General features: G+C 48.3%; 1 long non-coding RNA gene across 1 annotated transcript; it reads left to right on the forward strand.

Annotated features, from left to right (window-relative positions):
* Nucleotides 1-10940: 10940 nt before the first annotated feature.
* Nucleotides 10941-12203, forward strand: LOC115600403. Its single transcript, XR_003988935.1, has 3 exons — nt 10941-10973; nt 11614-11801; nt 12132-12203. It is a non-coding gene; the product is annotated as an uncharacterized LOC115600403 (long non-coding RNA).
* The last annotated feature ends 308 nt before the right edge of the window (nt 12204-12511 follow it).

Below are 12511 nucleotides of genomic sequence, written 5' to 3' on the forward strand. Positions count from 1 at the left end.
AGCAAGACGATTAGATTAAGGGACTCGGCACGATTGTTATGTCTTCAAAGAAGCTCAAATGTGTGAAAGACAAGCTTTGTTAGTTAATTGTTGCTAAATGCTTTGTAACCAATCAAGTTAAAACGTGTGTAACGAGATGTAGAAATCACCAATCAGCAATATGTATACGTGGCATTAGCTCTTAGATTAGTGTATAAATATCGCCTTCTGATTCAATAAAAGTAGGACATTTGTTTGCATCAAACTGGGTCCCTGTTTTGGACTGCAACAAATGGTGAACCCCGACGTAGAACGGGCTAAAGACTGTAAATAAAAATTAAAAAATTGCTAAAGATTATTAAAGAAAAAAGAAGATTGAAGATTATCCGGTCGCAGGTCTCCAAGAACTCGAGAGTGAAGAAAAAGGCTGAAAGGAAGCCGGTAATTGTGGTGCGCACCTTCATCACCTCCTTGCGATTGGCAGGTGAGCTTGGAGAAACTTTTTGTTATGGGTTTAAAAGAAGAACGAGACGTTTATTATACTTTAAAGACTTTACTTAATAAGGATAAAAAAGTTATACCGGGCCATGATCTAAAACTGCTTTTAAAATGGACCCGTGAGCATTTTCCCGATATCAATTCGGTCTCTATTTATGACCCTACATTTTGGGACAAAGTCGGAGTTAAATTATGGGATGCCACTACGCGGGGCAATAATGAAACCGCCAAACTCTTAGCACCTTGGCGAATACTCTTTGAAGGTTTAAAAGGAAAAGAGTCTGCTACTCCATCTGCCCCCCCCCCGCTGCTAACCACCGCCGCGGTGTATGCGGACTCGAACTCCGATCCCTTTGACCCAGACCCTATCGATCTTGAATCAGAGCCTGACCTGTATCCTGATGACTATAATGACCCGCGAAGTGTATGGGCGGCGATTAAAGTTGAGGCACAAAAATCAGGGAATATGGACATTGCTTGTTTAATTGAAATCCCCCCAAAGCCGAAACCACGTAGGACAGACAGAGGATCCATGATAGTTGCGCCTGTGTTGTATGCCGGGAAGGGGCGACCTCAATGGACCGCGCTGAATTTCTCTATTGTGAAAGAACTTCGCCGCACTGCAGCAGAAAACGGCTTAAGCTCTCATTATTTTCGAGGCTTGTTTGCAAACATTTGTGAGGGGCATGTACTTACTCCTTATGATTTAAAATCTATTGCTGCTCTTCTTCTCAATCCCGCGCAACAATCATTATGGGAATCGCGTTGGAGAACGGCGGCAGAAAAACTGCTACTGGAGTATGCAGCCGGAGATAACCAACAGCTCCAAGCCCTTACAATTAACCATCTCATGGGTACGGCTGAGTTTGGCGACCCCGCGAGACAGGCTCGAGATGTTCCGAGAAGGGCACTGATAGATAATATGCATATAGCAAAAAGAGCCTTGTTGCAAATCCCTGATGCAAATAAGCCTGAAAAAGCCTTTACAACAATTTCTCAGGGGCCAAAGGAATCTTATATGGATTTTATTTCAAAATTGCAGGATGCCCTAGAAAAACAAGTTGATAATGCCGAAGCCCGAAACATTCTCCTTCTTAAATTAGCCGCTGAAAATGCTAATTCTGATTGCAAAAAGCTTTTGAAAACTTTACCTAATCCTAACCCAACTTTAGTTGAAATGATGGAAGCCTGTAATAGGTTTGGGTCTTCCGAACATAAATACGAAGTTATGGCAGCGGCATTCAAAAATATCCAGCTTACTCCAGCACAGCCTAGATTCTCTGGGTCCGCCCCTATTTGTTACGGTTGCGGGAAAATGGGACATTCGCAAAAGCGGTGTCAAAAAGGTCGGCACTATAATAACCAATACCGTTCTAGATTTGATGTTTATGGAAACCCGATACCTCAGCGGCAGAATGCTTTTCAGGGAAACTGGAGGCAGAGCGCGGGTCGGCGCCGCGCCCCGACACCAAATTACATGCCGAACCAGCAGACGCGCAACCTTCCGCAACCGCAAGCGCCCGTGGCAATTCCGACCCAAACACCATTCGGGCCACCAGTGGCAGCGCAGGCTTGGACCTTTATTATAATTATACCTCTAAAAATGTATCTAAATCCACTAACAAACTTTTATTGCTTCCCCTGGGCTTGTTTTTTTTATAGACCATGGCCTAAAAGTTGCTGAGGAAAGTGAGAACTGCTCCTCGTACAGAGAACACAGAGTCAGAAAAAAAAAAAAAAAAAAAAAAAAAAAAGTGTGTGTGTGCCTTTGCTGTTTATAGGCTTGGAGTTTTGTCTCTTAACAATTTTATTTGGCTTTTTAGGTTTCAATTTGGCAACCATGGAGGAAACTAGGACTCCACCGTGCTGTGATCTGGGAGGGGTCTGGGGACGCTTTTGGGGCCCCCCGACCAATTTTTGTCGGATAAGCCTCCTCTACCCCCTTGGTTCTATGCACCAGTGGACATCTGAACTTCCTCATACTAAAAAGTTGTTAAAGTCCTTCCATTGCAGTGTGAAATGTCCTTTTAGTATTGTGTTGTATTGATAACATCTTTTGTTAGTGTTGTAATTCATGTGATCGTTTATATGTCGACTAAGGGATCCCTCGTCTATATGTTGATTGTTGATTGTGCTATTCTGTTGTACTGCTCTTTTTATTGTTAGCCTTTAGGTCATGTTTGTGAAGATTTTAATGGAATGTGTTGTATGAATCTTTCTGAGCACTCTCAATCTATACATGCTGCAATACAATCACTTAAAAAAGGGATCACGCATTTGCAATCACAAGATAATTGGGACTGGTTTGATAAACTTTTTTCAGTATGGGGTTTAACAGGATGGTTAAGAAGTTTAGTTAAGACTGTTTGTTATGCTTTATCTGCTTTCTTGCTTTTGCTAACATTGCTACCTTGTATCTTCCAATGTTTTCAACGGATGCTCAATCGTGCCATGAAAAGAATTTACCTTGTTCAGTCAGAAGGGGGAATTGAGGCAGTACAATCTCGAACTGTTGGTGCCGAGCAATTGTTGATGGAACGGTTCGACCATGGGCCCTGGGCTAAGCGCAAGGACAGCTCTGCGTAAAGCAACTTTTGTAACTGCAGGGACCAGTACGTTAGAACACTCGAAGGTTAAGGAGTAAGCAAGACGATTAGATTAAGGGACTCGGCACGATTGTTATGTCTTCAAAGAAGCTCAAATGTGTGAAAGACAAGCTTTGTTAGTTAATTGTTGCTAAATGCTTTGTAACCCATCAAGTTAAAACGTGTGTAACGAGATGTAGAAATCACCAATCAGCAATATGTATACGTGGCATTAGCTCTTAGATTAGTGTATAAATATCGCCTTCTGATTCAATAAAAGTAGGACATTTGTTTGCATCAAACTGGGTCCCTGTTTTGGACTGCAACAACCCTACATGTGCACAGTGCCTGTAGCAGCTCTGCTCCTGATGTTTTGAGGAGGACCTGGTGGCAATGGACTGCAGAGAGCAGCCTGGTGCTGAACTTCCCCAAGAGGCTGTGCTGTCACTCATGGGTTTTTGCCTGCTGCTGAGCATCCAGGAGCTCTGGAGAATGGGCTGAGGGCACATCTGTGAAGGGTACCTGTCAGGGTTTAACACTGGCCCAGCAATTAAACCAAATAACAGATGGTCTTTATTAATCTTCCTCCTCTCCCTGATAAAGAAAGGAGAGAGAATAAGGGAGAGAGGCTTATGGGTTGGAAACTAAACTACACAGCTTTAATGATAAAAAGGAAAAATCACTAAATATAGACACATACACAGGAAAATTGATGCCATGTTCCTCTCCCCTTTCCCCCAATAACTCTCACATCACCACTGAGGCTGCAGGGCAGCCCTGGGAACATTTGGGCTCTGGAAAAAGAAAAGGAGTAAAGAGGTCACACCTGCAACCCTCCTTTGGGAAGGGGGTCAAACTGGAGTCAGCAGCAGTCAGGAGCTGGAGGCAGGAACACAGAAATTCAGGCTGCGATGGATCAGGAGCACAGGCAGAGGAACGGATGGAATCCTCCCAGGATGCCAAAGCAAACAGGGACAGGAGAAGAAGGGGAAGCAGGAAGCAGTTTGACCGTTATGATCTCTCAAATTTAGACTGAGTATGGGGTGTATGGGATGGAATACTCTGTTTGGTCAATTTTGGTCATTTATCTTCTTCGTTCCTCCTAAAAGGAGGACAAGACAGACAATTACCTTTATCCTGGCCCAAACCAGGAGAGACCCAGCAAAGTGCATCACTTTGGAAGAAGTCCTCAAACAGCCTTTTTTCTGCCCCTCTGAAAAGGGAAAAAAGGGCACTGCCTCCTGAAGCTGAGGGGGCTGACACAGCTGTCAGTCCCCCCAAAGAAGAGTGGAAGATGTTAAATGCTGCTTGGTTGCAAGTCTGTTGTTTGGTGCAAGTCAAATGTTTGTAGGATTAAGGCGGTTTGTAAGTGCCCATTTTGTTGTTGTTGTTAACACGTTTTGGTTACTGAAGTTGAAGCCAACTGTTGGCAGAAAGCTTCCTCTAGAAAAAGATACTGATGGACTTGGTTGTTTCCTCCATTCACTAAGATCTTGGGACAGGGGTGCTCTGAACCCTGCACAGATCTCCTGCAGCTCTCTCCTCCTGCTGAGTGGTCTCTGCAGTAAGAATTCCAATACCCAGAACACACAGCTCCCTATCACCACCACCTCAATGGCTTCATCACTGCACATCCCCCCCATCTCCACCTGTACTCCAACTATAAAATCAGGAGCTGACCCCCTACTGCTAATGGCACTGGCAACACACCTTGCTTACAGTGGAGAAGGTAACACAGCCATGGGAGCTCCTCCTCCCTCCAGGGAAGTCTCTGGAGCTGCTCAGTCCCAGCAAGGGTCTCATTTTTTGTGTCTTCTAAAGGGCAAAGGAAGTAAAACAGGAGATGAAGCACATCAAGTTGCAGGTTCATAATTCAAGTGCCCCATAAATGACCTTCAAGTGTCCATCCTCAAAGGCACTTCAGCTTCAGAGCTGCTCCTCAGAAGATGCTGCTTCCTCACTCCTCTGGGGTTTAGCACAGGCATTTCTCTGGTAGCCAGGCTGCTTCCCTGACCAGGGGGAATTCACCTCACCACCTCCAGTGCCGCAATACCTCTTCACCCAGCAGGGATCACCTCATCACATCCTCGTTCCAGAGGGGCAGCCAAGTCAAGCCAAGGACCCCTGCACCTCCATGAGTGCAGCAAAGCATTTGTCCCTTCCCCTCAGCCCCACTCCTAGGAGGAACACTTCCCAGCACAGTGGGCTCTGCCTAAGACTGGGGAATGGAAACCCACAGACTCTAACAAGTTGGACACTGACAGTTTCAAGCAGCCATGCTCCAGGGGCAGGCAAGGTTCCTCACTCCTGCTCCCAGCTCTTGGAACACCACCAGAAGAGCCTCTTGCCAAAGAACAGCACCCTGACTTCACCCTACACAACCCCCTCCCAGCCCACTACCAGCCACCCCACTGCAGAGCTGCCAGCAGCCTGACTGTGGCCACCCCCAGGCAGTTCCTCTCCTCCCCTCTGACATTTCAGTCACCCCACTTCCATTTCTGTTTCGCTGCCGCAAATCTGCAACGGCCAAAGTTCTCCTTTAAGCCCCTTTTCAGAGTCTTGCAGAAGAAATGCTGAAATCCCTGACACACCTTTTCCAGGCTGGACAGACGACAGAAAGGGTCCTCTTCCCAGCCTGCATTTTAGCTGCCTCCCTGCCAGCTGGACCCCTTCTCAAGAGACACAACTGAGCCAGGCAGGAAATGGAACGTCTACATCTACAAGTAGTGCTTCTTTCCTTTTATACTGCTTTTCAACCTCATTTGGCTCCAGCTGCTTGTTACCTGCTCGCTCAGCACCTGCTCTTTGCTCTCTACACACAGTGTGCACATGAGATTACAAGCTCTTTCACCAGCACATTTCAATTCCTCAGGGCCCTCTGTTCCCTACTGACTCAACCACCCCCTCCTTTCTCCCTCCCTGACACCTGCCAGAGCCCATGGCCTCACTCCTGCCAACAACAAACCCTTTGGAATAGCAGGTCCAGGACTAGGCATGTCAGATCCTCCTCTCAACACCAGCACTTACCAACAGAACAGGGCAGGGTGCACAAAGCACACTATGGTGCCAGAAGCCTCAGGGAAAACCCCTCGGCCTTGCTACCACAGACCACACACCTGAAACGAGCATTCACCCACCTCACACCAGCACAGGGGACCTTGGCTACAGGGGCAAGACCCACATTTACCCATGTGGGTAAAAAAATCCCATGTGTTTTCCTTTAAGCCAAGTTCCTGCAGCCTGCACTCTGAAGAATGCCAGCTGACCCAAGCCAAAGCACAGTCGAGCACACAGAATAAATTGACAGGAACCTGACCGCTTGTGGTCGCTGAGATGCTCAGAGAGCTGAGCACAGAGAACTTAAACCCTGTCCTACACACTCAACGGGCTCTTTAGCAAAGCTTTTACACTGAAACAAAACGGAGCTTCTGTGGAGTCCAGTGAGCAAAGGCTGAGAGCAGCCCCAGCACAGGGACTTACTCGGCACTCAACCAGCCACCGCCAGGTCACAAAACCTTTCTGCACAGCCCCCAGAGTCACCTTTGCACCAGAAGCAGCTGGAAACTTTCTTCCTGCCTCCAAGCCAGCCTCCAGTACACCTTGAATATTCACTCCTGGAACTGGGAAGGCTCAAACCTCTCTTTCTCATCTGGAAAGACAAAGTGTTTTAATGAAGCTGTCACACACAGCTCTTTGGTTTCTTTGTTGTTTTCATCTTTTACAGAACCAATTAAAGAACCACTTGTGTGTCTCCTACCTTATCTTGCAAACTATGTAACACAGCACACAGTTCATCTCTTGGGCAGAGGAAAAAGCAAAGCAGAGAAAAAAATGAGACACAAGTGCCAAATGCTCTGCTGGAGGACTCGGACACAAGCACAGAAGATGCTGTTCAGGGTAACAAGCACACAGGAAAACTCCTGTGCCATGAAACAGTCAGAATGTCAGGGCTGGATTCTCAGCCTCCAGCGGGGCTCTGCCAAGTCATACTGCTGCTGAATCACAGACTCATGGATGCTGGAAAGGGACCATTGGAGCCCACCTGGAATAACTTCCCTTCTCCAAAGAGTGCACAACACGACCACTGCACCGCAGAGCAACCCGTGGGCCTTGCTCCTTTCAACATGGCTTTCCCAGCTGCTTCCTCAGGGGAGACTAGGGAGCACTGACAGGTTTTCTCTCTCTTCCACCACCACCCGGGATACCAAGTGTGAGGGAATGCTGCTTCATTTTACCTTTAGCTCCAGGACCAGGTCCTCCCCTCCAGCCAAGGGCAGCCTGAGCTGTGCTCAGACAGCATGGCAACATCTCTGCCACAGCCTGCCTGTGCCTGGGGAGCCTGACAGGGAAAAGGATCACCTCCCTCCACCTGCTGGCACTTCTGTTTGTACAGACAGCCCAGCAGACCAGACTCCTTCTTGGAACCTAGGACACATTGCTGGCTCATGAGCAGCTTGGTGCCCACCAGGACCCCTCCCAGCCTGTGCTGAAGGTACAGAGAGGATCCAAGGCTGTGTCATTAGATACAGATTATTTAAGCTGGCAGACTGCAGGGCATGAAGAAGCAAGAGTGGAGGGGATGGGACAATTCAGACAACATTTAGAAAAAAGCTATAAGACAACATTTTCTGTCAAAAATGAGAGAAGTGAGGGACAAACAACAGTGACAATGTTTACGTTCAGCAAAAAAAGCAAAACAATTACTAAATGGGCCATTGTGACATTTCACTTCACTGTTTTATAGGAGCTGGAAATACATCAAGAGTAATTTCATTGAGGAGATTTTTTGGTTGGTGGTGATTTTCACAGCTGAATCAGACACAGAAATGCACTCAACAGGCAGCTGAAAGAAACTCGACCCCCAGGTTACCTACAAATAGGAGTGTGTGGGCATACCAAATTCAGAATAAAGTAGGCTTAATGTTAAACAATGTCTTTCTTCCAGTAACAAAAGAAAGAATTTTGGTGCCTTGGAGCAGGCGCTGGGGCCACAAAGTGAGCACGTTATCCTACTGCAGATTTTCCTCTCAGAACTACAGGATGTTGGGACACCTGAAACATCACAGTGCGTGCGTGGCAAAGCTACTGGCTGCCTTTTCCTCGTGAAAATAGGGACAGAAGAGGGAAAAAATATTCCAGCACACTCCACCTCAAACCAACCACCAAGCACAGGTATTACAGAATCACAGAATCACACAGAATCACAGAATCCTAGGGGTTGGAAGGGACCTCGAAAGATCATCTAGTCCAACCCCCCCTGCCAGAGCAGGGACCTCTAAAACTCCTGCTCCACAATGACAGGCAGCAACCCCGCTTCTTCCCGTGACACTCCACTCCTCCTCAGAGCCAGGGACTGCAGCAAGGCTCAGCCAGGGCTGATCTCCTCCCCCCTGGGAACAGCTCCCTGAGCTGACACACAACCCCATCTCCATGCTGGCAGCAGTGGGTGCCTGAGGGCTCCCTGTGGCAGGGCCGACTCAAGAGGGAGCTCCACGGCTCTTCCCAGCACCCGATGGATGTGGATTCTGAGGAGCAGGTGGCAGCTGCTGGGAAAGGAGCAGAGGGGAACAGCAGCCCAGCAAGGAGCAGGAGGAAAGGGGGATGGGCTGCTGGGCTGACTTTCTATGGGGTGTGGGCAGGAGATGGGAGGAAATAGTGACCCCTCTCAGACCCCTCAGGCTCACAGACCCTCCTTCTTTAGCTCTCCAACTCAAACTTCTTTAGTTCCTCCACTCACACTATGACAGGTACCTTTTTTCCACTCACTGGGAACCTCACCAGACCACCATCCCCTCTCCAATAGGATGGACAGAGGCTCAGCAGCAGTGTCTGCCAGCTCCTCAGGACCCGTGCGTGGACCCCGTGAGGTCCCATAAACTTGTGCCCCTGCAGGTTCTTTAGATGATCACAAACCTTTTCTTCTCCCACAGTGGAGGCTCCTTGGTTGTCCCTGGCCCTGCTTTCCCCTGCTGTGGCCTCTGCAATGAGGCAATGAGCACTTCCCAGAGGAGACTGAGGCAAACAAGTCCTGGAGATCCTCAGCATTCTCAATATCCTGTGGAGCTAGGTCTGACATTTCCTTCAGCAGAGGGCCTCCATTTTCCTGGCTTCTCCTTTTATTCCCACTTCCGTGCCTCTCAAAGCTTTTCTTCTTGCTCTTTCCATCCCTGGGAAGATTCAATTCTACCTGGGATGGATGTGGCTCTCCTGCCCTGCTCCCCAGCTGCTCCGACCACCTCTCTACTCCTCCCAGGGTACCTGCCATTGCTTCCCCCCTCTGCATGCTTCCTCCTTCAGTTTGAGAGCTTTTAGGAGCTGCTGGCTCTTCCCTGCCACCCTCCTAGAGTTTTTCCCCGGCTGCGGGATGGGGAGTGTGGGGAAACGGCAGCTGCCAGCATGGCCCGGAAACCAAGATGGAGCCCGGCAGCTCCCTGCATGCCCCGGGACTACAGCTCCCAGCATGCCCCGGGACTACAGCTCCCAGCATGCCCCGGGGCGCTCCTCCTCTCCTGCTGCCTGAGCCCGCCCGACCCCGGGGCTGCCCCGGCCTTGGCCCCGGCCCAACTGGGAGGGGGAGCAGGAGGAAGGGGATCTGGGCCTGGAGAGAAGGCAGGAAATAGAGTGGTGAGGAGTGGGAAAGAGATGGAGGGGAAGGGGGCAAAGAGGGAGGGAGGGAGGGAGAGGAGAATGGCGGGAAGGAGGAGAGAGGGGGATGGACAGAGAGCGGGCCAGGGACAGGCCAGGGGCCTGAGAGAGACAGAAAAGGCCACAGGAGAGGGGAGTGACAGAGGGGTGGGAGAGGGAGAAAGCTTGTTTTCATTTTCAGGGTTTGATTAGGGACCCTTGGTTTGTGTACCTGGTTTCTTCAGGTTGTTTTTCCTGTTGTTGTTGTGCTGGACTGTGTTGTGTTTTCTGTCTGGAAACCCTCATTTCTGGTCTGGCACCTCTACAGCAGGTAGGGCAGTGTGACTGATGGTGTGGTCTTGCATATCTCTAGGGAGTCAGTGGAAATGTGTGGCTGGAGCCTTCTGCATCCCTTAACTTTCATTTCTTGAGTGTAAATCTTGCAATGTTTTTGCTGAGGTGCAAAAATGAAGTGGGAGAGCAGATCTTCCTCAGTCAGACACACACACACCCCCCTTCCTCCATCTAAAGATGAACAGCCCAAATCTCTGGGGCTGTGTTGTTTTATTAAACGTGTGTCAGATATCCAGCCCCAGGGGACTTGTGTGCAGAGAATGGCTGCATGGGCCTGGGGCTTGACCATCATCACCTGGAAGGGGAAAAGGAAAAAACCAGGTGATCATGGGGGACTTGTTCCCAAGTCTGTTTCTTTCTATGTTCTCTCAGCGCAGAAGACACTCAGACACCCTGAGCCGTCCCCTCCCTTCACTGGCCCTGTGACCACCAAGCCGACTGCATCTCCCCCAGGCTGTCCTGCCATGGCTGGCTGCTGACAGGAGGGGACACGGGGAGATGGCAGCCTGGGGGTGACAGGGGGGACATGGGATGGTGAGGGTCTGGGAGAGTGAAAGGACATTGGGCAGTGATGGGCCCAGGGCTACTGGGGGAGCCATGGCAGAGCCAGGGGGCTGCTGGGGGTTGGCACTGGGTAGTGAAGGGCTGGGGGTGCTGGGACACTGGGCAGTGACAGGCTGGGGGACAGCAGGGACAGCAGCATCCTGGGCTGGTGTCAGGCTGGGGGACAGCAGGGACAGCAGCATCTTGAAGAAAAAAAGGTGGGGTTAGTGACTGAATTTTGTCTTCAACATGGTTTACTCTGTGCATCAGAAAACTGGTTTATATTCTGCTTTCACTAGTTCAGTTTTGGAGTTCTGATCACCTTTTTTTTGATCTTCTAGAAGCCAATCAGAGCCAGTGAGTGGAACATCTGGAAGGCAGAGGGAGCCAGTGAGTGGAATATCAAAAGCTGTATGTAGAATCACAGTCTCACACTTTCTATTGCAGCCTGCACTTCAATGTACCCTTGTATTGATTTCCCAAACATTAGCTTAAAGTATTTTCCAATAAAACACAGTCTTTGTTGTAAATACAATGTATTTGATTCAGCATAACAAAACTGTGTAATTCCATCCTTTGCACATGTTTGGGTTATTTTTCCTAATTTTTGAAAATGTTACCAAAACTCACTGAGAATCTGTTACTGTTAAACTTGGTACTGTTTCTTACTTTTGACTCAAACAAATACTGAAACCAAGATATCCCAAACGTTTTGAGGACATCCCTGTGCAGCTAAACAATTCCTTTTTGTGTCTGTAAATACCTGGGCATTTCTTCCTGAACCTGTATAATGGAGGTGAAATTGTTTGTGCCCCTCTGAGTACAGAAATGTCTTCAGTAGATTGCCATCAGTTAAAGTCTTGTTGCTCCCCCAGTTGATATTCTGCAGTTCTGCATTTGATCTTTGGACTTTACCTGATGAAGCAGTTGAGTTGAATAGTTTGTCTGCACATGAAAATACCAGCAGCCCATGGAGCCCAGTGCCTTTGTGGGTAAAAGCTCTGTCATTTTTCTTCCCTTCTGCCTGCAGGACATATTTGGATCTGGGTGACTTCAGGTTTGGATGCTGCTTCCATTTCCCAAAGGTTCAGCCTTGCTTCAGGATACCACCACTTGGAACTGACACTGGGAAAAGGGGCAGCATTTTTCTACAGCTTTGCAAACACTGTCCTGCTGCTGCTAAAATGCAAATAAGGAACACAAGGAAATACCTGACTGGTAATGCTCTAGATGTTGATTTGCCTCCTGGGGTGGAATGTGATGTGTAACTCTGCATTTCAAAATAGTCCTTCCAGTATAAAGATCACTGAGCTGTGGGATGTTTGGTTTTTTGTCATCCTGATTTTAGGTATAACTGCATTTTCTTCGCTAGAATGGGGTGAGGCATTACACTAACCCAGAGTTGTGGGGTCTGAGCACTTGAGAAGCTGTTAGGAGAGCTGAATGTAGAAATTCATCAAGTGTGTCTCTGTGTTCTGTGAAGAATACAGCCTCTGCTGGTCATGGAGTGGTGTGTCATATTTCACCTGGAAAACTTCTTGTCTGTAGGTCTGAAACCACTCAGTCTGAATCTGACAGCAGTGATGCTGTCACAGATCAGTTTGAATTCCTTTCTGCACATGAATGTCTCTCTCTGTGAGTGTCAGCCAGTGTAGCTGGCCCAGGGACCCTGGGAGTTCCCACAGTGCATTTATCCAAACCACATTCACAGCATTTGCTCTAATTCAGGTGGGGTTTTATTTCTTGAAAACAGGGATGTTAAAACCCTGTCATTACTTTTTTGTGAACAGATCAGTGCCTCCTCTGCACGTGTTTCTCTGGCCCAGCTTATTGTGGTATATGGAAATTCTTGTCAAATACTTAAAAAAAAAACAACCCCAAGAGTCTTTTCTTTGTTATTTTAAGTCTTATGCTGTGATCTGTAGCTG

Source organism: Calypte anna, unplaced genomic scaffold (assembly GCF_003957555.1).
Source record: "Calypte anna isolate BGI_N300 unplaced genomic scaffold, bCalAnn1_v1.p scaffold_92_arrow_ctg1, whole genome shotgun sequence".
Lineage (NCBI taxonomy): Eukaryota > Metazoa > Chordata > Aves > Apodiformes > Trochilidae > Calypte > Calypte anna.